General features: G+C 42.9%; 1 protein-coding gene across 1 annotated transcript in view; it reads left to right on the forward strand.

The window, feature by feature from the left end:
- Nucleotides 1-4,363: 4,363 nt before the first annotated feature.
- Nucleotides 4,364-22,963, forward strand: part of TET2 (tet methylcytosine dioxygenase 2) — an 89,573-nt gene continuing 70,973 nt past the window's right edge. The window contains 1 exon segment of the mRNA XM_038398687.2: nt 4,364-4,670. The gene's annotated coding sequence lies outside the window, so the exon portion shown is untranslated.

The following is a 22,963-nucleotide window of genomic DNA, read 5'->3' on the forward strand; positions in this document are numbered from 1 at the left end:
GAGGGGGCAGACATGTGCCAACATGCTTCACGTTGGACCACCTGCACTGTAAAGTAGTCTCTGCAGAGCCTGGACATGGAAGACTTGGACCTGACTGCGAAGGCAGCCCAAGCCCTGTCCTTCCTTGTCCAGGGGAAGACTCAGTGTTCAGGGTATACAGCTGGACTGACTGCACACAGCCTTGATGCACTCCTCACCCGAAGCTGACAGGTTTGGTCAGGGTCCAGTTGAGCTTGACCAGACACTCCACTGACGCATACAGCACCTGGAGAAAACCCACAAACCGGGGTGTGAAGCCAAATGCCCACAGAGTGCCCAGGAGATATCTGTGGTTCACTCTGTTGAATGCCTTCTCCTTGTCCAAGGACAAGAAAGCAAACGACAGATAATCCCTATTATGGAGCTCTAGGAGGTCCCAGACTAGATAAAGGTTATCAAAGATAATACAGCCTAGGACAGTGTAGGTCTGGTCAGAGTGAACCCCTCCACCAGCATGGATCCCAGCGCTACAAGATGGCCTTTGCTACGACCTTGTAATCTGTGCTGAGGAGCGAGATTGGACACCATTTCCTAAGGCCACAGAGGTCTCCCTTGTTTGGTAGCAAGGCGAGCACAGTTCGCCTATATGACAGGGGAAGCACTCCTCTCCCTAAGGATTCGGTCACCATGCCCGGTGATTTATTAGTTGATGAACATTAGAAGAACTGCTGGCTGACGGAGGTTAGCCCCCGGCTGGCTCACCCACACCCAAGGACCCGCTCCCTTCCCCCCGCTGAAGCCCCCCTCCCCGTGGCCGCCAGCTCCCTCGTCCTGTGAGCCCAGGGCAGGCAGGCAATCCCCACTGCTCCACCCCAAGCACAGGGTAAGCAGCCCCAGAGCTTCCAGCTCCCCCACTCGAGCGCTGGGCAGCGCAGCCCCACCCCAGGGCCTCCCAGTGCTAGGTGGCCCCAGACACCCCAAGTCCCGGCCACCCTAGCCCTAGCCCTAGCCCCAGCCCCAGCACACAGCTTCCCTGAAGAGGAGCAGCTGCCTGGGCTGGGGTCCAGGGGGAAAGGCAAGCAGGGCTTTGGGGAGGAGCGGGGACAGGGCCATGCCAGGCTGTTTGGGGAGGCACAGCCTTCCCCAGCTTATGCGATGTGCCGCCCATGTTACTGGGCATGAGATGGAGCGCTTCTGAGAACTTGACCAGAGTGAGAGGTAGCTCCAGCCAAGCTGGTCCTGTTTGCCTGAGCTGACCATTGGGAATCTGTACCAGAGCACCCTGTAGGCATCAACATCGGTCGGATCCAGGAAGAAAAGGCTGGTGTAGAAGGCCCTGGCTCTTCCATGCATCTCCACTGGATCCAGGAGAGGGGTGTGGTCCTCTATCAAAAAGCAGGTGACATGCTTCTTAGCCCCTCTCTTTTTCTCCAGAGCATAGAGGAAGTGGGAGCCGCAATCCATCTCCCAAAGGAGACAGATGCAGGATTGAACAAAAGCACCCCAAACTCAATGGTCCTCAAGGGCCCTGAGCTTCTCCTGGCATGCTCTGCAAAGGGATAGATTTCCAGGGCTGGCAGCCAGATGCCTCTCCATCTCCAAGACCTCCTGCTACAGCTGCTCTATAACCACATCCTTCCGCCAGCTGGCCCCCTGGCTGTAGTCATAAGAGAAGAACCGGGAGCGGATCTTCCCCACATCCCACTATGACTGTGCCAAAAGAAAGGTGCACCTCTGCCCTCACCAGGCCAGCCAGAACTCCTGGAAGGATGTGGTGCAGCCCACCTCCTCCAGCAAGCTGTTATTAAAATGCCAGTAGGCCAGCCCTGGCTTCTCCGTGATGAGAGAGGCTGTCACAGCCACGAAATGGTGGTCTGAGAATGGGGATGGCTGGATGCTGTGGGGATGGCTGGATGCTCTGAAGTTGGCCTGCAAACGGTGGAAACGAGATAAATAAATGCTGTCCAACAAGGAGTAGTGCGACCGATCAACCTCCACCCGGATATCAGTGAAGGTGGATTCAACATCCAGGTGGTGGTCACACCAGGAGTTCACCAGGGAGTGATGGTCAACAATCTCCCTGAGGATGTCTGCAGTGGCCAGGCAATGGGCTTGGTGGCCTCAGGTGGGATGCGGCCAGGCAGGTGGAGGAGACATGTGGCACCCTACAGACAACAGTGGGGGCAGCAGCCTGGGAAAGGGGAGAGAGAGGGGAGGACAGGGCAGCATGATAAAATCCTTGCCCAAACTGAGGCCCACTGGCAGATGGTCATCTTCCCCATGGGTGACTGGGATCAGACCCAGCGCCTCAATCTCCTCATAGATGGAGCTAAAGTCCCCATCCTCTGCCACAGAGTCCACCCTGTCAGCAACTGAGGCAACATCTACCGTGGCACCGATAGGGGGCACAGATGACAAAGGGGTGAGGGGGCTCACTTTGAGGACTCCTCAGGGAAGGACTCTGACAGGATGGTGTTACTGCCATGGTCTGATCAGCTGGCTCCACCCACTGGGCTCGCTCAAGGGACATGGCTGAAGGCTCAGCGGCGGTGGCCCCCTTCCTGGTCTTCTGGGGGGCCTCCTCCCCTTCCATACCAAGTGGGAGATGCTGAGCCCGCACTTCCCACTTGTCGCACTTCCCTTGGACAAGCACTCCGCTCCCCAACGTGGCAGCGGAGGTTCGACCAATGTGGGTGGGTCAAGGGGGCAAGGGCGGGACAACAGGGGGAAGGGGAATCTCCCCCAGGGACGGGCCCTCTCCCGAGCATGGCGACAGCTCTGCTGCCATCTCTTCCACAGGCCCTACCTGACTATGCACAGTGGTGATGGGGCCCACCTGCTCATCTGGGTGCAACAGGAGGGCTATCCCCAGGGCCCGAGCGGAAACGACAATGGGCAAAGGAGGAGGAGGGGTGGTTATGGAGATCAGGCAGTCAGGGTTGTGGGCGGTAATGGGACCGGCGCCCTCCCAGATCTTGGGGGTCCCCAGAACCCCTCCATGCTGGGCTCCAGACGTGCCCCGTTGCCTGGCAGAGAAAACCTTGGGCTCTCCTGAGGAATAATGTACCAGGTACTGGGCCCCCTGATGGGGCACCAGGAAGGATCCCTCGCGTTCTTCTCAGTCACACACACGGGCGGCAGCTGGATATGCACCTGCTGGCAGAATGAGAGAATGTGGCGGAGGGCGGGTCCTTGCAGCACAATGGGAGAGGGCTGATGACAGATAAAGGCTTCCCCAAAGTAGAGAGGAAAGGTAATAGGGCAGCACTAAGAGGTGAAAACCACCCAGACGCTTATGACCTTCAGGGGCTCAAGAGGAACACAGATGCCCTCCACCGCAAGGCCCTTCTCCACAGCCTCCTGGGCAGCGCCTTCCAATGACAGGAAGAAGACAACCTTCCCGTACATCTTGGAGGTTGCCCCAATAGCCGTGGGCCCCACCACACACACCAATGTCCACATGTAGGTCTCCACGTGGGACAAGGCGGACACCAGGAGGCAGCGGACACCATGCTGTCTGGTCAGGGTGGGAAAAGGGCCCCGGCCACCTGAGATGGAACCAGGGAAGGCGGCAGGGGCAGATGACAGGGCGGTGGGCAGAAGGACTGGCCACCTGGGCGTACACTCTGGGGGTTGGGGGCTAGGTGCCCCCAGAGCTGGTGGAGGGAATAGCAGGGGGAAGGGAAGCCGTGGCCAATAGCAGGGCCGTGGTGGGGGAAGTGGTCCCCACCATAGGGGGCTTCACCTTCCAGGCAGGGCTCTTGCCTTTCTTCTTCCCTTGGCCCTTTCTTCTGGCTGAGGAGCTCCCTTGAGAGTGGTAGAGGTGGAAGCCATGGCAGCAGCGGAGTCCCTACCCGTGACCGCTGTTGCTGGTGTCCCAGTGGGGGCGCTGGCAATGGACCCAGCCGTGGCAGTCAAAGTGGTAGCCACAGGGATGGATGCGGGAGTAAGCTGGGGGGGCCACCTCCTGTCATCCAGGGAGAAGGGACAGGAGCAGGAGCTAACACTGGAGATGGGGGAGCAGCTAACCACTCCTCCCCCCTAGGCTGCCGGCAGGGGAGGAGGGTGACAATGTGTGTGTGTGTGGGGGGGGGGGGGGGGTGTCACAAGGGTGCCAAATAAGGCCTGGGGAGCGGGGCGCGATCCCTCGCACAGGGCAGGGGTGCACCGGGTTGGAAAGGGACTGTCAACGAACCGGGGAATCAACAACAACAACAACAACAACACATACGCGCGCACGCATACACACACACACACACACGCACACGGCAAACCATCCAGGCCCTTCTCTTTTTGGACTCCACTCCATAGCTTTAGGGCAGCCCTGTCCGGCCCTGCTCGTCCATTGTACAGCCCCCCAAACATTGCCAGGCTTTGTGTGGGAAGCCTCAGGAGGGATTTATAGCGCCCGAGCAAGCCCGGAGGTGTAGTGCCGCAGCAGCACCCACGGCGCGGTGGAGCCAGTTCACATGCGAGTCACGCCCGCTGCCGGGAGCCGGAGAGCAGCCACACCGGGGCTTCACCAAGTGATGAGAACAGACGTCAAAGGGGCCTTATGAATATTGATGTGGAGGCTCGGGTTGCTTTCGTAAAGGAGCAGAAGGAAGCAAGATGGCTGCCCTTTAGGATTTGTTAGCAAGGGGAGCAGGCTGCATTTGCTGGATTGCTGCAAGGCTGAGGGACATAAAGAGGTCAGAGCGGTTATCTTAATGCCACGAAACTCTCCCTTTCCTTCAGCGGGGCTTGGCTAGCGTGCTGCAGGGGGCTGGGATGCCGGGCTCCGCTGCCTGATCTACAAGTAGAAAGAGGGGCACGAAATCTTTCTGAAGCTTCTCCAACATGGCTGACAAATATAGTTTTAAAAAATGTTTTAAAAACTAGTGAGCTGGTGGCTTTCCTCCGGTGGGTTGGGCTGCTGCTCTCACCCCAAACTTTGCTTTTCAGCTCCGCTCAGCACCTCGGGCTGGCTGGTGTATTTATTTATTTTTGTAATGCAGGGAAGCGTGCTCCATCATTTTTTGGGTTTTTTTTTTTAAAAGACTTCACGATTCTTATGATCAGTTGTTGCTGTTGTTGTCCCACTTTCCTCCCTTTTGGTGGGTTTCCTTCTTTCCCTGCGCCGTGTCTGTCACTGTATTTTATTGTGCTCTTTAAAGAGCCCCAAGAGGTGTTTTAAAACTGCGGTGGATGCCTGTTTTCTTTTTCCACTTCAGGAGGATTTTTCCGATTGAATGTGATAGCTGGTGCGATTTCCTGCATCTAGCTTTCATTTATTGTTGGCTTATTGAATGCGAAAGGGGTGTCTGGTGCTATGGGGGAGAACGGGGGGGAGGAGGAGAGGAATAGTTTCTTTGGACCAAAAAAACCCTCTTTTTCTTTCTGATAAAGATAGATCCGGTGCCCACAGCCTGGGCTTTCTGGCTAGTTTGGGGAAATATCTGTGAGAGAATTTGTACGTGGAAAGTGTGTTTTCTGGCTTTGTGCTTCTCATGAATCAGCTTTCATTTGGTTTGCTGGTGAGTGACAGACAGACACAAAGGCAGGCGCAGTCAAAGGGGGGAGATGGTGGGGGGGGGGGAAAGAGGATTGTGGAGTTTGAGGACTACAAGGTCAGGGGCACTGAAGGAAATAAAACTCAATGCTAGGAGAGAAATGGAGAAGAGATTTGTAACAAGGCCTTCCTTTTTCTTTATGATCTTTGTCATCCTGCTTAAATCCTGTGATCTAGGCAACTTACACAATGTGACTAAGAAAAAATGCTTTATACTGTACATTAGATTAAAAATGCCTTTAGCCAGGTAAGGCATGCACCTACAGTCTGATAGGAAAAAATCCAAAACATATGATTTTCAGACCTGACATCACGGTATCCTGATGTTGTGTTTTTATTAGCATTAAACCATTCTTCCAGCTGTTGCAGTCATTTTCATACCCTTGGTAAAAATGAGGCTTTTTTGCTTGCTCTTTGATTCTTGGAAATTCAGCTAGTCCTTGTTCTGCTTAGCTGTTTTCCTTTTCAAAGTGTGAAGTGGGGGAGAAAAGTGATGTGGTATAGTAGGCTTGCACTGAAATGTTTCAACCAAAGGTCTCCTTATGAGATTTTTTTCCATGATAGAGAGTATGCAAATGAAAACTGTGATAGAACTACATGATAAGCAACTGAGAAAAGGAACAGTGAATAGCAGGGTAGTTGTATAATTTATCTTAAAACCAGAAATGTAGGCATTTCAGAGATGAGGAGTCATTAGCCTCAGTAAAAGCAGGTGAGTGGGTGTTGTTTACTGGCTAATGAGGCCATTATAATGGCAGGTTGACTTACTGCAGTGGAAGGGATAACATGTATATTCATTTGTGTATATGGATGTGTATTCCATGATGGCACTTGTATTGGAGGCTGTGAATTGCAAAATAGGGCATGTTTGTAAAAGAAATTCAGCAGAGAGGTGTTAACTGTCAAGAGTCATGAATAAGTTTCAGTTAGAAGGTGATGTGGATTATCAAAAGGTGAAGAAACCCACACCACAAAGCATACACAACCCTTTTAAATTGCACCCCAAAAACAATTTGTTGAACATTTCACTTGCAAATCATTCTTCTACTTATCTTTGAGGAGTTAAGCAAATTTGCTTTAAACAGTGAGTGTCCATCACATGAGCTGCTTTTGCAGATTAAAGGGACTCTTTACTCATGTCCCCAGAAGATAAGCACAGTTCATTGGCCAGTCCTTATGGCTACTTATAATGATCATTTTATTTTTTAATGGGTATTTCCCCATCTTACATAACACATTCCACCCAATAAACAAATAAGGGTTACAACCCATTTAGTAGTTTATACATTACTGTTTGTAAATCGCGTTGTATGTATAACCCATCTAATGTAGTAAAGAAACACTTCCTTTCAGCTCTTCATTTCTCAGACCTGTAATATTTTAATGTGCTCTCTTCTCTCCTTGAAAGCTTTCTACCATTGTGGATTATTTCCCTTCACTTCTCTATTATTAAAATATCTAATTTTCAAAGGATTGAACAAAATTAAACATTAATATCCATACAGTCTTGATAAATCTGAGTTGAGACAGTTGGATTTATTCCTACTCCATCAAGCAAATAAAGCTTTTCCCATTATTTTGGTAAGTCCATTATATACGCATAAGCTACATACAGGTACTATTTATGTGCATCTTATAGTTTATGCTGTTGTTAGCACTGTTACTTTCCTGTTGAACAAGTAAAAGGTAAGAATTTGGAGCCAAATAGTTCTCCAATGGGCAATACATTGACACCCTTCCTTAGTTGCTCAGGAAATATAGTGTAGTACCAAAGAAATCCTGTCAGAGAAATCCATACAAAAGTTTAAATCCAGCACCTACGCTGGGGGAAATTTAGTGACTAGTTTGTTGAATTAGTTCTCTATTTTCTTGTTCTTTGTTGTATGTGAACAATCTTTCAGTCAAAAACAGTTTGGTTGGAGAAGAGTTCCTCAGAATTAGCTCAGTGGTTCCAAGGACCTCTGAGATTAGTTTTGTGTGTTTCCCATTTTAGAAGCTTTCACATACTGAACTAACCATTAATAAATATTGGCAAGAAGAGGTGGGAGGGAAGGGAGGCATTTTCGTTACGTAGATTAATAAATCTGCCAAATTGTTATTAGTAGTAAGATTTTTGAAATAGGACTTTGGCATTGTATTGTTTCCTGGCCAAGAGCCAGGGGAACTGGTATTGTTTTGATATAGTGCGCATGGTCCTAGACTTTGGCATGTCAACATTGTTTAAAGAACAAGGAACGTGTGCCTTCCGAGGCATTGTTATGACGGACAGATTTCCAAGATCTCTCGTTGTCACTGGTACTGCATTAGGTAACAGAAATAGGTGGCCATAAATGTCTGGTTACAGTGTGATGACTCAGGGCACTTTCAGAATTACTCTCCTACCTGCAGAGCTGGAATTTTCAGCTGCCACAACTAGAAGGGGCCATTTTCACTTAATCTGAGCAGTCATCATAAGACTTACTACAGCTCCTTGCACTCCTGGGACTTATCCCCCTTCCTGATCATTTACAAATTTTAGTGACATCTAAATGGTCCTAAAAACAAAGCATGTTTCAAAATAAATGTACTCAGATTTTCAATGCATGTTTTACTGGTAGTGCTAACATTACCAAAACATTCTGGGAGCTATGAGGAATGTTTCATGTTTGATTTCTTCTAAATTATTTTTGTTTAAAAGGCAGTACAGTGGTTTTCTAATAGAGTGCCTAAATAGTCACTTTAAATAATTTGTTCAGTTAAACGCTAAGTGGTATACTTTTTTGTTTTTACAAAAGCAAAGAGGATCTCTTATTAACGCACGTATTTTTCAAGCTGAAACTTTGGATGAGCTCAAATTCTGGTTTATCAAACTAACCCTCTTCCGCTATTATTTGACTGCCACACAGTAGCTTTAAGTGTGGTAGTAGCAGTAAAGCCAGGAGCAACGAAACTTCTTGCAAGCCAGATTTACAATTGGAACCCGAAAGTGGTAGAATAAAGTTGCCAAGTTTCAAGTAAATTTGGTGGTTATCTTGGAAACTGTGCTGCAGAACACAACCACAAACGATTTTGCCAAATATACAGTATTTATGTAGTCCAGCTCTCCAGTTTGTTGTTAAGGCACTCTGCCAGCGATCAGTGTTGTGACATCATTTAGAAAGGCTATGTGCTTGATCCGCTGATTCTGAGATGGAGTGGGATGTAATATGATTCAAAAAGGGAAGGGAAATAAAAGACTGTAGTCTGAACCAGAGATAAAGCATATGACTGCATCATGGCTGTCAGCCAAATTGGAATTATGTGCATCAATCATTTTCAGCATTATTCTGATCCTGAACTCAGCAAACACCCATCTATCCATTTAACTTGCTTCTGGAAGAAATGTCCTTTTATATATTGAATGTTTGGTGAGAACTGAACAAACTATCATGGCTTGATTTGGTATGTTTTTCCGATTATAAGTGAGTGCATATTTTAATTTGCCAAGTATACTGCAGACACAAAGAACTAGAACTAGAAAGTACCACGAGTAATGGTCTTCTCAGTGGCTCATGTGCGTGGAGATGGGGTATGAGAAATCAGAAAAATGACTAAGTCGGTTACCATAGTCCCAGGGTATTGCTCAATGCATACAGACATCTGAGGTCAAGTAACAAGAATATGAACTTGAAATATCAACTGGGCCAATCCCAAGGGTAATCAATGACCTGCTGACTGGAAATAAAGGGTTGTTCAGTTTCAAAAGATTAGACATGTGTCTTGTGGTGTGAGGGTAGGCAAGTGAAGGAGGGTAGAGGAAATAAAAGTTTCTTAAAGTGTTGATTTGTTTCAAGACCTTCCAAATAACCCGAACTCCTCCTTTTTTTTTAAAGGTGGAAGAGAAGAGATGCTTAGTTTGGCTCACATTTTAAAAAAACTGCACTGATTTAAAAGAGGAAGAAAGCCTAACCAATCACGCATAATGAAAAAATTTAAACTTTAAACTGTTAAAATGCACTTAAGTGTGATGCTTTAAAGTCCCCTTTAACATACAATTCTTTAACACAGGCTTGGCTCTTCTGAGGCAATATCTAGATTTGTTCCTTTCAAAGTCTGGCACATACTTCTTTCCATGCATTTTTCAAAAACTTATCAATGCAAGCAGACTTCAGGGCCTTTTTGAAAAGTGTTTTGCAGAGATGTGAATTCGGAGTTAAAGATTCAGATGCTGTGTTGTAGCAGTGTGTGGCAAGACCCAATCCTGCCCACCTTCCCTAATGCGATAGTTTTTACTCATGCCAGCAAAGTCCAGACACGAGTAATGGTTTGCAGGATTGGGCCTTCAGCTTGATCTTACATATATAAAGAAAAATAATTTCATTTCCATTGCCTTGTGCAATGTAGCAAGCCTGTCATGTGCTCAGGTTTAGCAGGAAATTTAAAATTAAGTACCTTAAACAGTATTTCAAAGTTTTCAGAAGTGTATTAGTGTGTGCTTTAAGAAGGCACCTCCATATACTGATGCCGTAGAAATGTAATGCATGGAAGGTGTACTTACTTCATAGACCTTGGTTTAAGAGCAAAGCGACGAGTAAAATATCCATGATGAGAGATAAATTAATACTTTCCCAGTTCTCAACTGCAGTGTCTTACACCTCCACTTATTGAGAAATCGTTCTGGATTTTTACTGTCAAAGCATATTTTGCACATAAGGGCAGTGAGAACAGCACTTCGGGTTTGGGTGGGTGCCTCAAAGGTGCCTAGCTAAAAGAGTGAGCTAGGGAAGCTGAGTTTACAAAAAGTCTACTGTGCATGGGAAGAGTATTCTGTGCTCTTCTTGTGTGAGGTAAAAAAGAAGTGAGGAGATGAGTGTGTTAGATAACTTTACAAAGTGGGCTTTAATAAGGAGCTCAACAAGACAGTTTTCCACACATGCAGGTCAGCCATCTTCAAGTTTTCTAAATAACTAAATTGATGTAATCTAATTGTAAGAAAAAGTATCTTTCTTGTATAATATCACTACTAAACTTGCATCATTTTAGAAACCAGCATGAGACTTTGAAAACTGTGCTTCATCAGAGAAACATCCTAGAGGACTCTTCAAGTTTAAACATGAATTTTTCATTGGCATGTAAGAGTAGGATAATTACCTCAACATTGCCTATGTATTCTTTACTGTGCACATGAAACACGCTATACTTACTATTACATTTTGGTTCTTAAGATTAAAATGACTTGTCCCCCTATAATGCTTAAGAACTCAAAGTTCTGTCTGTCTTCCAAATGGTTTGGCATGAGACACCATAAGTAGAATAATGGATACTGATTTGGCTTCAGTGCAGTAACACTGATGCCATGACTTACCAGGTGGGTACATGTTTAAAGGTCAGGATGACGAGACTCCATGTGGTTGCATGCACGTGGTTATAGTGTTTACAAACACTATCCCAGAATTCCTAGTAACTGCCTTGGCATAGTCAGTGAGTACAGACAAGAAGGAACGTCCTTGCTCCTCACAGGGAAATAATGATTCAACTTTGGGATCGCGTGGCGGGGAATGCAATAGGTTAGTTTTGGCTGAACTTTCTGCATTTTCTGTTACATTAGAGACTTTGTCAAATAATGCTCCACACACACACACACACACACACACACACACCCCAGCCCCGTCCTGATGGCATTCATGCTCTACAAGCACACTTGCTTGGGGTTGACTGATATTTAGATTCAGGAGGGTTTGTTGTAAAGGTGTTTGATTTGAGGCTATCTTTTTTCCCCCTCTTCTTTGAAGATTCCATCACCAAAAGCTTTAACCACAAACTGCTTTTAACAATACAGTGATCCCACAGTAAATTATATTTTCTTCCTTAATTTGGAATGACTCATTGCCTCTGAATACTGGAACAATCCCATCTTTACCGAACAAAAATGAAATCCTCAATCATACCAACTTTATAAATAAAGTTGGAAGTTTTTTGGAAGGAGGTATTACTTAATGAGACATGTTGACACACACAGAGGCGTTATTGTTGCAAAAGCGAATACCACTGTAAGGCAAGTTTCAGTTCTCAATAAAGCATAAGAAGCTCTGTAGACATCTCTCTGTTTGCTCAACCAAAGGAACAATGCCTTCAATCTGTGTCAAAGGAGATGGTCATTATTTTGTTGATTTGCCAGGCTGGTTACCGGAAGAGCAGATGAAAATAAATCTGTTGAAAGCACCCCAACTGACAATTTAGTTCATACTTCATTGTGAATTTGACGAAGTTGCCAAACAGGTTATGATATAAGGAAGAGTAGAGAGAGGCCTTTTGGCTACACCATGCATATTGTTAGACCTTTTTGGCTGAGGTTCCTAAAGTATTATTCATCCTGAAAACATTACCTCCAGTTTAAAGCAGGGTTTTAGTCTTTGTTGTCTGATAAAATTCTAAAGCCTTTACAACCACTTTCCATAGGCAAGTACTTGGGGAGCGGCAATGCATATTACATGGATCCAGGGTATGTGGTTATTTTCTTGTGAACAGGAAAGCAATTGATGCTTGAACCTACAGCAGGATCCTTCTGCATATTTTGATTTCATCCAGATGAGTCTGGGTATTGCTGTCATAAAACAGACTCTGTATAATAATCCATGTGCCGTGTTATATGCATTTCTGCTGCTATTTAGTGACATGTCCTCATTTGTTTCATGTTGCTTCCATCTTGCAGTAATTTAATTACAGTGGTTGTGCTTTACCATTGCATACTGACAGGTTCTTTTTGATCTATCACTTCATTTCCTTGGTGCAGTTGTCTGTATAGCATCCAACTTCTGGTTCTATTTCATTTAGACTCTTCACAGCGTGTGAAGAGGGACTTGTCTTGTTTTCTTTGTGGAGTTTTTCTTGAGCCAAGATTAGTTTCACAGCAGCTGAGTAGAGAAGTAAGGAAGACAGAAGTAAAGGTTATGGAGAAGGGCAGATGTTAGAAAATGGCTCTTCTGAGATTGCATTGCCTTTTTATTCTTCCTCTTGGGCCACCGGTGCAGAGAGAGGCAAAAAGGAGTACAAAGTGTTAATACTGGGCCTGATCTTGATATTAGAGGGCATTGCCCTTGACTTTAAAGCCTTATCCAGTTCCATTATTACTGGTGTTCTTTCTCTAGTTAGCACTAGAGGTAGCGACTACTCCTGGATCACACCCCACGTTCTTGCTCCTGCTACTTTTTTTTTTTTTTAAATCTTTGTTTAATCTGTGTGTTCTTTCGGTATCCTTTCATTTTTGTTTGAAGTCTCATACTTTGAAGTTATACCATTTTTATACTTGCCAGAGCGCACACAGCTCTTTCAGCTGTTATGTAAGCAAACATAAAAGAATGACTGCATATTTCTTCTTGTGTAAAAATTGCTTTACTTCCCTTTGTGTGGCAACGACTACTGTGAGGAAAATGTTCTGTTGCACTAAAACCAGAAGTTGCTCCCCACCCCCCAAAGTCACAGAATTGTGACAGCCTATAAGTTTTAAAATACATGCAGAATTTAGAGCAAATGCACTTCCACTCTTGAAAGGGAACCTGCAAAAGATAAAAATAAATTGGACTTTGCCTTTCCCTTGGTCCTTATTAGTATATTAAAGAAGACCTGAAAAATGTTTCTTTAAATTAACTAAGTTTTTTTTTTCTTGCGTTTTTTAAAAACATCAGAAATTCAGATCTTTTCTGTCCAGAAGGCTAATGGAATTGTTCAAATGACAACATCATGAAAGTCAAGAAAGTGAAAGCTGAGTAATTGAGAGGTAAAGGGATTATAAATTAGGCTGTTTGTAATACCTATTTAACTTGTATGACTAAGACATTTTGGGAGAAGGAAGTCTTTGTTAAATGTTCAGCACTCTGCCCATTAAGTAGATGTGTGCAACTTCCTCTGAGATGTCCAGGAGGTCAGCCATCAAAAATAGGAAAGATCAGACTTGCATTTCTCCTCTTTAGGAATATCAATGAGAGTGAATAAAATAACTCTTTACAGCCACCATACATCCTTAAAAAGTTAAAAAAAAAAAAAGTTGTGCCCTTTTTATTTGCACATCACCTTGGTCATAGTAAGAAAGATTTTGGAGGGGGAGGAGGGAATGAGAAAGAAGAGCAAATCATCAACAGCACCTAGTGATGCCCATATAATGGGAAGGGACACCTTCAACTTAACCACACTTCTTTCTTAATCTTTTCTGCCTGTGATTGCTACAAGTCACATCTGAGAATTCTAACTGAAAGAGATTAGAGGAAAAAAGTGTATTTTTGTACTTGACAGCACTCTTTGGAAGTTCTGCTGTCTCCTCTGTATAGTCAGGCTGTGATCCTGCAAATTACTCTGTGCTCACAAACCATGCTGCTTACATAGAACCCCATTGGCTTCAGAGAGGCTCCACAGGGACAAAAGAGCCTTGCATGCAGAGCAGCTTGGAGAATTGAGGCATTATTTAGTCAGCTTCTTACATTCTTCAGCAATGGGGGCAGGGTGAGAGAAAAATGTTATTTTGTTTTTGATTAAAAAGGGGGGGAAATGTAGCTGTTAAACCATTAAAAAATGGGCAGAAGGACTCAGGGGCAGGTGTAGTAGCTGAAACTACTTGTATTACTTCTAAAAATTTGACTAGATTTCAGGTTAATGATTTCCCTTTAAAAATAAACCCTGTAGCTAATGGGGATTGGGAAGAAACTTTCCCTGTGAACAGGTTGGTCTATAACTATCTACTGCAATTATTTTTCAGATCTTTTTAATCTCCCTCTAGAGCATCTGGTATGGAATATTAAATGGTCAGACATCAGATATTGGACTAGATGGATCACTGGTCTAATTTGGTAGTGGCAGTTCTGATGTTCTTAAATAGAAGCAGAATGGATAGTGAATGACTATTTATTATTTGTATGCTAGTAGCACCTTGGGCTCTGATCAAGACCAGGGTCCCCTGGTGCCCAGAGCCTTGCAAACATAAAATAAGGCAGCCCCTGTCCCACTTAATGCAGCAAAGTAGATTGTCAAAAAGTAAGACCGTGACAGTGAAAAATTATAAGAACAATAGTAGCTTGCTTTCAGAACTCAACAACAGAAGCATTGCTACAGAGAGAGACTCGGACAATCCCTTTCTTGAATAATTTTCAAAACAAACTAAAATTACTTGATGTTTGTAATACAGAAGGCATAGAAATCCCAACCAACATCACAAAAGAAAGTTTCTGCCTTAAAATGCTAACATTATGAATTGACAAGACAGACAAAAGGTCGGAGGAAGGGATACAATTTATAGGCAATGGTTGGGATCCAAGGTACAGATATATTAAGGTGCTGATGCAAAGCAGCATTGAAGCCAGTGGGAGTCTTTCCATTCACTTCGTAATCTTTGGATCAAACCCTAAATGGCTTACCCAAGTACACACAGGAAGTTTGTGGCAGAAGTGGAACAGAACCCTGAGTCCCAGAGCCTTAACCCTCTTTCCTGTCCAAGCAGACTTTAACAGATAACTGGCTGCTCTTACTGAGATAACAGAAGTAGCAATGTTAGGAAATAGAAACTAGAAGCAGAAGCAAATGGCTTTTCACTTATTTCTAAGGCAAATTTTTATTAGTGTTTTCTGTCCATGAACGAGTACAACCTCCTTTGGTGAAGTTATTCTGTGGTTTTAAGCTGGCACCACTCAAACAAAATGATGCAAGTTGTATTTTAATATAGTTTTTCATTTGGAGGAGGGGTTGCTGATCACTATTACTTTGATAGCAAAATAGTTAAAACAACCCCTTCAGGTGAAATGGGAATAATGGGGGGGGGGGGAGGAAAGGAAACTAGCACAATTTCACTGCCAGTGCCAGTACTTCTGGACATCTCTAACAAAAAAAGCTCTCACTATGAGTTCATTTGAGTTTAAAATAGCATGTTGTGTCAGCTAATTGCAGTGTATGGAAGAGGGGTATATAGTGTCAGCTCAATGAGCAAGGTACTCCAATAATTCCCATTAACCTTTAGTGCCCTAAATCCTCCCATCAAGATGAGATCTCTCACAGTCTGCAAACTGTTCCTATGAATTTGCTCAAAGCTACCATGTGAATGCCATTATAACTTGTCTTATCAATTTTAAGGCCAAGTGGAACTCATGAACCCTCACACAAATGTCATACGTAGCAGTTGAGCTCATCAAAAAGAGCAAGTTCCATTTGTTGTCAAAAATGTTCCCTGTTGCAGGAGGTAGCGTACACGGATGTGGTTAGCAATGAGAGGAGGGGTCTGTAACATAATCCTAAAAGCACTAATGGCCTTTAAATGTCATCTGTTATTTCTGAAACCTGAATCACACAGGGTAAATTTCTCTCTCTCTCTTCATTCCACTGATCTTTCACATTGATACTCAGCTCTTTCTTTAGTTTTTATTTGGGAATATCCCTGCTCTGTGAAATCTTGGCTAATCTAATCTGTAAACTTCAGTTTGCAGCGCATTTATGCAAGGCTGTACCAGGAATTATGGTATATTATAATTAATCTTGAAATGTATTCTAAAGCAAAATAAAAATGGATCCTGTTTCTTTAGGATTTAAACAATTTTCATATAGAGACTGAGTTTCATATAGCTATTCCTACAAATGCTGTCCAAGGAAATGGTCACTAGAATATAAGGAATTTTTTTTTTGGTCATATTTAGGGATCCAGTGCTGCTGTCAACACCTTTGGAAAGAGATTGAGAGAAACACACTTTAGACTTTTCTCTCCCTTGCTTCCACACCATTTCTTCTCATTAAGAGTTTTCAGATCCAGTGAGACTCGAGTCACCACGTGGGTTGCGCGCACATGGCTGCACTGTTTACAAACATGGTCCCAGAATTCCCAGGGCTGTTATGTAACAGTCCGGAGGGTGCAATATTTCAAGCGTCAGCTGTGTTAGTGGAGATTCCCAAAATACTAATAGCCACCATTGCAAATTACAGGGCTGACCGGTCAGGGTAGTTTATGAACAAATTCTGTTTTAGTCTCCCTTGTGTTACGATTAAGCAATATTCAGCACTAGAACTTAGAACAAGGTCGTCTGCGGTGAACTAAAAATAGAAGCTTTCTTACTTGACAAAGAACTGGAGCTGGACAACACCAGTTGAACTTGCATAAGATAGCGAGTAAATTTCTTTTCTGCTTGCCACAAAGGCTACTAGGAATTCCAGTAACATTTACGATTTGGCAAGATTTCAAAAACATTCTAAAACCAATGGATACTTTTTCTAATTTTCGTTTAAGTAGCAAATTGGGGAGCGTTTTCTATTCAGGCTCAAGTGATGAGCCTCAGCAAAATGTAAATAGTTTGGAGCCGCTAATATTTAATGCTAACATTTGATGCCACACTCCCATTATTGCTAGGAGATAAATGCCATCATCTTGGTTTATTTTAGCAGGCCATTGGAATATAGCACACAAGAGGTTTAAATAGCTGTGTGTCACTGGATTAAATTGCCTCCTGTAGCCTAGGCAGAAAAGACAAAGCACTCTTATTCCCAATCACTCAGCTAAAATTGTATTGACTTTTTGCAGCTCTCCTTAGGAGTTCACAGTTCAAGGACTCATTTATCTATTGTACCTTGCATTAAGATAACAAGATATAACTATTCAGGAAAATAAAAAAAAAATCTTTTTTATCCTTTTTTTTCCCCTTGTTTTGGTTTGGGGTGTGATTTTATCTTTCTTCCTTCCCCTCCCATCCACAGAAGCTTAAATGGCCTGAGAAGTGCAAACTCAGCAGGGATTGGTAACCGTTTAACTCTTTGTCCTATTCTTAACAGAAAATGAGATTCACAGCTACACTTGAAACAGAATCACTATAGATGGGCAGGGACACTGCTTATTCCTTCCCCCCCTCTTTTCCTGTGGTATTTATTGGAACACATAGAACACATGGTTAGGGCCCAAAAACTTTCTTTGGGTGGCTGTAATTGCTAATCCTGTGTTAAGAGGAAATGAAAGACTTGTGACTTTTATTTGTACTGGCCATATCTATAGCTTCTTGCAACTTCTGCTGATAAACAGAAATAATTTAGAGGCTACTTCCTCAAACTCCTGAACTGTGGTCTTAATTTCAACAGCATAGATCCAGCAATATACTACAGACTTGGTATCTGTGTTATCTGTGTCCAAAATTGACTTGGAAACTTTGGCTACGTGCCCTTTCAAAATCATGAATGTTGGTGGATTTGGGGTAGTGTGTGGGGGGAGGGTATTTTGTTTTTTTCAAACGGCTGTATTACAGGGACCCACAAGCTCAAAGTTTCATTCTCTTTCTGGGAGCAGAAATAAGTATCTCTTAGGTTATCAAGGAAAATAATGAAATACTCAGCACTGTTAATGTGTTTACATCTGAGGAGGGGGCCTGTCTTGATGCAAACAAATGTAACATACATTCCTATGTGCTGTATGCAAGCAAAACATTCACTTTCCCCTTCAAATAACCTCCTGCTCTGCTTCACGCGGCTGCAATGGGAGTACACTGAAGAGAGAGTTAGTTGGCTTAGTTACATTAGTATTGGCGCCAGGGTTTACCTCTCAAGTAGGAGTTCCAGGTCATTCTGATGACTCGCCACGTGGCCACATGCACATGGTTATAGTGTTTACAAACATGATCCCAGAATTCATAAGGTCTGTTATGAAACAGCCAGCAAGTGCCGTATCTCGCAAGCTATGGTGACCTGCATTGTGAGTGCTGTAGAGAATATTGAGACGCTTGTACAAAACACAAACTGGAAAACACTTTGGACGTTCGAGCAGATAAATTTACTTCTGAGTTGTTTGGAAACATCACTGCCATCAGAAGAGAATTTTCCACTGTAGATTTAAAATAGCAGTGAGTAAGTGTTTTAGCAATGCAGGGATAAAAGTGACTGTGTTTTTAAGCATCGCAATTTTGTTTCTTAACCAAACTAACTCAGAAAATATTTTTAAAAGACACAAAGCAATGTAAAGCTACTGTCACACTCTCACTGCATTTTAAAAAAATGAACACTGTGTGATCTTGTGACCCCAGTCTCCCAGTTCCTTTTTATTCCTTATTAAAACATTTCCTCAGACATTTTGTGCATGTTTTGTAGAAAACTTCCTGCTTTAAAATTCAGTTGTGGAAAGATGAAAAGACTCAGTATTCTGAAGTAACGTACCTGGGTGTGCAGAATAGGAATACTGCTTAAAGACTCAATTGTAAGTTCACCAAAAAGTTTGGAAAAAGGGTGCTGCATAGTCATGTTGCCCCAGGAACAAACCAAGAATAAGAATTAATGTACTGCATGCTCCATATTCTGTTGCAATGAAAGTTCACTGATATTTTGGTACATTAAATATGCCAAACTTTTTAAAAAACTGTTTAAGTTCCATGAAGGCAATAGTCTTGCTAGAAATTAGCAGTTCACTAGAAACTGCAAGCAAACCATCAGAAAATTAACTTTTTGACATAGATTTCACTGATGGGTTGGAGGATCTAGGGAAAAAAAACCCATCATTTAAGAGAAGATGCTATTTTGTATCTTGAAAAGAGAACCATAAATGTGACTGGTTGCCAGAATGGACAGGCCTTTCCTGAAAATGCTGCTAAATTAACTGAAAACAATCCAGGCCCTTTAATAAACCACTTCCTGTTTTCAGTTTTGGAATGAAACCATTTATAAAAACCAATTATTTGATTAAAGACTTTCTTCCCCCAAAGTAGCAAAGATTACTTGTTTCCTCTTCTGCTTAGTCATAAAAATAGATCAAATATAGAATGGCTCACACGTTTTTGCATGGTTCCTACACTACATGACTCAAGTTAATGTCATTATGGTATTTAATAATAATTTACATAGTCCAGAGTGGTTGGGTGTTACTATCATCTAGAATAACAAACTGCACGATTATTTTAAGGGTTTGATTAGGCATAAATCATTCTACAAGCGTAGATTAATATGTACGTATTTTAAAAATAAATTGAGTATCTAGTAGGAAGTTATAACTAAATCTGTTTACTTTAAGAGTTGCATGTTATGCTGTATATATATTTTATTAACCCTTTATTTTTAAAAGGACATTAGTATTTACATAGGTGCCAGACTGAAAGCCCTAGAGAATAAATTCCTGAAGATTCAGTACAATCTTTCCCACACCACGCTGTCAATATACCTCCAAATCACTACTGGAGGAACCATTTATAAGTATGGGGGTAGTTCATTTTCCATATGTTTTCCCCATTCATTTTCAATACCTCACTTCCATGTGTGTTCAATCCTTGGCACCTCTGCTGGGTCTACCAATATCTGTATCGGCTATGTTTCAGAGTAGCAGCCGTGTTAGTCTGTATCCACAAAAAGAAAAGGAGTACTTGTGGCACCTTAGAGACTAACAAATTTGAGCATAAGCTTTTGTAAGCTCACAAAAGCTTACGCTCAAATAAATGTGTTAGTCTCTAAGGTGCCACAAGTACTCCTGTATCCGCTATGGTAACTTTTTATGTAGACACATGCCAGTTCTGAACGAACCACAAGTTCATTTCATATGGGCTACCAAATAGTTATCAGATAACTACAGCGGGAGGAGAAATGCTCTGTATCCTAGGCCCTGACTTGACACTGGATGCACACAGCCTCCTCATTTGGCTAATTTTAAATTGTATTCAGCATGTGAGAATAAAGGTATTTGCATTGGTTATTGATGGGGCCCTACCAAATTCACTGTCCATTTTAGTCAATTTCATTGCCATAGGATTTTAAAAATGGTAAATTCCATGGTTTCAGATATTTAAATCTGAACTTTCATAGTACTGTAACCGTGGGGGTCTCCATCAAAAAGGGGGTTCTTGGGGGAAGGGGGGTTGCAAGGCTATTGTAGGGGGGCTTGCGGTATTGCCACCCTTAGTTCTGCCCTGCTGCTGGTGGCAGCACTGTCTTTAGAGCAGAGCTCCCAGCCAGCAGCCGTGGAGCTACCTGCAGCCGGGGGAGGTCCCCTGAGATGGGTCAGATCCAGCCTAGGAGCAGGAAGTCCTTTCCTTCCCCAGCCCGGCTGGAACTAGCATCTGGAGACACGCGCACAGTAAGAATTCCCAGCCCTGCCCCTCCCCTACAATAGCCAGATTTCACAGGTAAGACCAAGTTTCACGGGGGAGATCAGAATTCATGGTCCATGACCTGTTTTTCACAGCTGTGAATTTGGTAGGGCCCTAATTATTGATGTCTTCTTACTGATGGGTGTTTGTAAGTGTTCTTTACACTGTATATAGGAGACCTACAAATTAGTAGCTCTTTTACAAAACAGCACTAATGAAAATGGATAACTCCTATCTACCCATTTAAAGAACTCCTCATGGTCACTCTGCATGTATCATGCATGTAGAACCAATTGCACAGCGCTTAAACTTTATTGTGAATCTCTGCAGTAATAGTCAAAAAGGATGGAAGGCAAAGTAGGGTGCTGATATTAAAAACCTCTCTTAAATATAACAGTAGGTTTTTACTGTGCACATCCTGTACTAGAATTCTCATCAAGAGTAAGATTTTTCAAGAAATGCTGAAAGCATTTTGAAAATGCTCAGAAACCAAAAGACTCAAGTCTTATTTATATGAAACAAAAAGTTGCCTTTTACTCATTATTAGTGTTAATGACAGCCGCAGTATTTTGTTTGCAGTGGAAGTTCACGCTTAACTTATAAGATCCACATAGGTGGAGGTGAGGTGAACATGCAGATTGTAATTAGCATATCTGTAGTGCATATTTAACTTAGTGTTTTTTAAAATCAGATTCTGATGACACCAGAAACATTTTTCTCATAGTAATTTTCATTGTAAAAGAATATCTTTAAGTTGCTCCATAAAGCAGGTGTAATCAAAGAACTGTTACTGCTGATGAAAATTAACTTCTTTGCACTGGAGGTTAGAGGGGTGGGAGAGAGAGTCGTGTGAGATTAGTTTTGCATGGTAAAAAGTAAGTAATGATATTGTGTCAGTTTAGATGAATATCTCAAAATGCAGACTCTGTCATGGGTTTGTCATCTAGATAAAAGGGTAAAGGAAATCCTGTCTAACAAGTTTAGCAAAAGTCACACCTGAAGTCCAATTATGGCCTCAGATACATTGGCACAGTTCCTGCTGAGTGAATGAGTTGCACCCAGGTATCTGAGAGAAAACTTGGAACCCTCCTCTAATTTCTGTTAATGTGGAAAATCTGCTGGTTGATAGTCACATGACTTGGAGAAAGCATTTCTTAACACAATAAATAATTACATCTAGGAACAGTTGATTTTTGGAGCATGCCAGTAGGGGGACACCCATATCATAACCTCCCAGAAGATCAGATTAAAATCCCACAGAGAGGTGAATCAGACTTGAGAGAGAGAGAGAGATTTATTTATCATATGGGTTTTCCACTGAATTCTAACCTTGAGGGACAGGAGTTATGGCCTTATGGATGTGGTATGTGGTATGTCCACTAAAACCTGTGAATCTTAGTGATTCACAAGAAGAAGCCCTCCATGAATCTGGTGGAGAGCATCTACTTCTCCATGTTGCTCTTGGGTCTCCTTTACGTATTGTTCCCTAAATGGAACATGGTTCCCTACCACATATACAACTTATTTCCTCTTTCAGTGGACAGAACAAAGGAGAAATTATGCAATGAGCCTGACGGAGAGCCAATTAAAATATATGGAAAAATACTTCTATAGATGTCAGACAGCTGTAGATCAGGCCCAGTGTTCTGGGCAACACTAAATTTTGATGGTTTTTTCTTGTAGTAGTTTGACTGTTATTGAAGAGAAGGATGCCACAATCCTGCAAATCCCGCAAAAATCTATACAAAAGTGTACCAACCAACCCAACCTGAACATTGCCTATGTATTTGCATGAAGATTTGACCGGGGGAAAACAGGGTTTGATTAAACCAGAATCTTTTTGAACTTCAAGGCCTGTGACCTAAGAAACCACAAATTTGATTAGAACCTAACTTGGAAAAGTTCCCACAGGATGATGTGAATAGTAAGTATTCCCCATGTATCATTGCTAGGACCAATAATGAGGAAGATGGTGTGATTACTGAGTGAGGTGGCAAGATCTGCTGATGAGACACAATATTTAGGTTAGGAGTACAAGAAACTCCAGAAGCACCTAAGAAAACATCAGATTGCATGAGAACAGATTAAGTCAATGTTGACAAGTATAAAGAAGCATAGGTTGGATGAAACTTTGAAGTATGTGAAATGCTGAGTTCTGAGTTTGTTATCTGTTTTTTTTTTTTCTGAGAATAAAACTAGACTGAACTCCTTTGGAAAAGGACCATGTATTTAAGTCTGTGTGAGGCTGAGCACACTGTTGGCACTCAATATATAATAAAAAATAACCTCTCAAGGAAAATGATCTAGACACTATTTCAGACAGTTAAATGAAAGCATCTTGCTCAATTTTTAGCAATGATCAAAAAAAACCCCAAAACCCCTGAAGATGTGAGGCTGAATTAAG

This window comes from Dermochelys coriacea, chromosome 4, assembly GCF_009764565.3.
Source record: "Dermochelys coriacea isolate rDerCor1 chromosome 4, rDerCor1.pri.v4, whole genome shotgun sequence".
In the NCBI taxonomy this organism is placed as follows: Eukaryota; Metazoa; Chordata; order Testudines; family Dermochelyidae; genus Dermochelys; species Dermochelys coriacea.